The 3,916-nt window shown below is 43.5% G+C and overlaps 1 non-coding gene across 1 annotated transcript; it reads right to left on the bottom strand.

Annotated features, from left to right (window-relative positions):
- Positions 1 to 311: 311 nt before the first annotated feature.
- Positions 312 to 383, bottom strand: TRNAC-ACA (transfer RNA cysteine (anticodon ACA)). The gene has a single exon. It is a non-coding gene; the product is annotated as a tRNA-Cys (tRNA).
- Positions 384 to 3,916: the final 3,533 nt, after the last annotated feature.

Raw genomic sequence — 3,916 nt, 5'->3', positions numbered from 1 at the left:
ATGGGAGAATCATTCGGTATGTGAGCTCAGTAAAATTATTTAAAAATAGAATAGTTGAAGATTTCCTTGGTGGCCCAGTGGAAATCTAAGACTCTGAGCTCCCAATGCAAAGGGCCTAGGTTCAATCTCTGGTCAGGGAATTAGATCCTGAGTGCCACCACTAAGAGCCGGCATGAAAGTGAAAGTGAAGTCGCTCAGTCGTGTCTGACTCTTTGCAACCCCATGGACTGTAGCTTACCAGGCTCCTCCATCCACGGGATTTTCCAGGCAAGAGTACTGGAGTGGGGTGCCATTTCCTCCTCCAGGAGATCTTCCCAATCCAGGGATTGAACCTGGGTCTCCTGCATTGTAGGCAGATGCTTTACCATCTGAGCCACCAGGGAAGTCCAAGATCCAGCATAGCCAAATAAATAAATATCAAAAGTAGAAAAGTCGGTGGGACACCTGTGGAAGATTCACAATATATAAGATGCCATGACTCATCCACCCAAAACTACAGCCTGATGTCTTCGTCAAGCGGGTAGTAGGGTCTGGACCATAGGGCAGAACCAAGGGGGGAGGGTTGGACTAGACATTTCCTTAAAGACCCCCATTGAAAACAACACCAGCCTCTTTGCCACATGAAAGAGGGGAAAGGTGGTGGAACAGAAGTCACCAGCACCCTCTTCTGTGGGGCAAACCCCTCTCAGCCCTTCCCTGTTGACTGTCATGGCTCTGCCCTCTGAAAACATGCTGTATTTCATAAACTGGAAGTAGCACCCAAGACAAAGTGTGTCTGTTTAGAATTAAGGCCCTTTTAATATTAGAGATTAATGGGGGTCAACCAAGAGGAGAGGGTGGAGAGCCTTAAAGGCTCCCCCTTCTCTCCTTGCAGTATGACTTGAAGCCTGGGCCAAGCATCAGTGCGGCCTCTGGGACTGTCTGTGGTCTGGCTGGGACCAAAGCAGGGCCAGGATCCTCTGGGTCTAATTCTAAGCACTGAAACTTTTTTTTTTTTTTTTAACTGAAGGAGAGTTGATTACAATGTGTTAGTTTCTGGTGTAAAGTGACCGAGTCATACATATGTATTTTCTTTTTCATATTCTTTTCCATTATGGCTTATTATAGGATATTGAATACAATTTGCTGTGCTATATACTAGAACCTATATACACTGGGACTATAATTTTATACGCAGTGTTTTTTACCTGCTAATCCCAAACTCCTAATATATCTTTCCCCCATCCCCTTTTCCCTTTGGTAACCATAAGTTTGTTTTCCGTGTCTGTGAGCCTGTTTCATAAAAAGTTTATCAGTGTCATATTTTACATTCCACATATAAGTGATATCATATGGTATTTGCCTTTCTCTAACTTATTCCACTTAGTATGATAATCTCTAGGTCTACTCATGTTGCTGCAAATGGCATTATTTCACTCTTATTTTCTGGCTGAGTAGTATTCCATTGCATATATGCACCACATCTTCTTTATCCATTCAGGGGTCAATGGACATTTAGGTTGTCTCCATGTCTTGGCTACTATAAATAATGTTGCAATAAACATTGGGGTGCATGTATCTTTTTTAAAATATTTTCACTGGACTTTAGTTGATTTACAATGTTGTCTGGAAGGTATCTTTTTGAACTATCAGTTCAGTTCAGTCACTCAGTTGTGTCCGATTCTTTGTGACCCCATGAGCTGCAGTACGCCAGGCCTCCCTGTCCATCACCAACTCCCAGTGTTCACCCAAACTCATATTCATTGGCTCGGTGATGCCATCCAACTGTCTCATCCTCTGTCGTCCCCTTCTCCTCCTACCCTCAATCTGTCCCAGCATCAGGGTTTTTTCCAATGAGTCAGCTCTTCACATCAGGTGGCCAAAGTATTGGAATTTCAGCTTCAACATCAGTCTTTCCAATGAACACTCAGGACTGATCTCCTTTTGGATGGACTGGTTGGATCTCCTTGCAGTCCAAGGCACTCTCAAAAGTCTTCTCCAACACCACAGTTCAAAAGCATCAATTCTTCAGTGCTCAGCCTTCTTCACAGTCCAACTCTCACATCCATACCTGACCACTGGAAAAACCATAACCTTGACTAGATGGACCTTTGTTGGAAAAGTAATGTCTCTGTTTTTAATATGCTGTCTAGGTTGGACATAACTTTCCTTCCAAGGAGTAAGCGTCTTTTAATCTCATGGCTGCAATCACCATCTGCAGTGATTCTGGAGCCCCCCAAAATAATAGTCTCTCACTGTTTCCCCATCTATTTCCCATGAATTGGTGGGACCAGATGCCATGATCTTAGTTTTCTAAATGTTGAGCTTTAAGCCAACTTTTTCACTCTCCTTTTCACTTTCATCAAGAGTTTCTTTAGTTCCTCTTCACTTTCTGCCATAAGGGTGGTGTCATCTGCATAGCTTAAGTTATTGATATTTCTCCCAGCAATCTTGATTCCAGCTTGTGCTTCATCCAGCCCAGCATTTCTCATGATGTACTCTGCATATAAGTTAAATAAGCAGGGTGACAATATACAGTCTTGACATACTCCTTTTCCTATTTGGAACCAATCTGTTGTTCCACGTTCAGTTCTAACTGTTGCTTCCTGACCTGCATACAGGTTTCTCAAGAGGGAGGTCAGGTGGTCTGGTATTTCCATCTCTTTCAGAATTTTCCACAGTTGTTGTGATCCACACAGTCAAAGGCTTTGGCATAGTCAATAAAGCAGAAATCGATGTTTTTCTGAAACTCTCTTGCTTTTTTGATGATCCAGAGGATGTTGGCAATTTGATCTCTGGTTCCTCTGCCTTTTCTAAAACCAGCTTGAACATCTGGAAGTTCCCGGTTCACGTATTGCTGAAGCCTGGCTTGGAGAATTTTGAGCATTACTTTACCAGTGTGTGTTGTATGCAGCTCAGGAAGCAACAGTTAGAACTGGACATGGAACAACAGACTGGGTTCCAAATAGGAAAAGGAGTTCGTCAAGGTTGTATATTGTCACCCTGTTTATTTAACTTATATGCAGAGTACATCATGAGAAACGCTGGACTGGAAGAAGCACAAGCTGGAATCAAGATTGCCGGGAGAAATCTCAATAACCTCAGATATGCAGATGACACCACCCTTACGGCAGAAAGTGAAGAGGAACTCAAAAACCTCTTGATTAAAGTGAAAGTGGAGAGTGAAAAAGTTGGCTTAAAGCTCAACATTCAGAAAACCAAGATCATGGCATCCAGTCCCATCACTTCATGGGAAATAGATGGGGAAACAGTGGAAACAGTGTCAGACTTTATTTTTCTGGGCTCCAAAATCACTACAGATGGTGACTGCAGCCATGAAATTAAAAGACGCTTACTCCTTGGAAGGAAAGTTATGACCAACCTAGATAGCATATTCAAAAGCAGAGACATTACTTTGCCAACAAAGGTTCATCTAGTCAAGGCTATGGTTTTTCCAGTGGTCAGGTATGGATGTGAGAGTTGGACTGTGAAGAAGGCTGAGCACTGAAGAATTGATGCTTTTGAACTGTGGTGTTGGAGAAGACTCTTGAGAGTGCCTTGGACTGCAAGGAGATCCAACCAGTCCATTCTGAAGGAGATCAGCCCTGGGATTTCTTTGGAAGGAATGATGCTAAAGCTGAAACTCCAGTACTTTGGCCACCTCATGCGAAGAGTTGACTCATTGCAAAAGACTCTGATGCTGGGAGGGATTGGGGGCAAGAGGAGAAGGGGACGACAGAGGATAAGATGGCTGGATGGCATCACTGACTCGATGGACGTGAGTCTGAGTGAACTCCAGAAGTTGGTGACGGACAGGGAGGCCTGGCGTGCTGCAATTCATGGGGTCGCAAAGAATCGGACATGACTGAGCAACTGATCTGATCTGATCTCACTAGCGTGTGAGATGATAGATATATGCCTAGAAGTGGAGAATATG

The sequence above is a fragment of the Bos mutus genome, chromosome 18 (assembly GCF_027580195.1).
Source record: "Bos mutus isolate GX-2022 chromosome 18, NWIPB_WYAK_1.1, whole genome shotgun sequence".
Lineage (NCBI taxonomy): Eukaryota > Metazoa > Chordata > Mammalia > Artiodactyla > Bovidae > Bos > Bos mutus.
The sequence above is the reverse complement of the archived record's forward strand: the minus strand, read 5'-3'. Positions and strand labels throughout refer to the sequence as shown.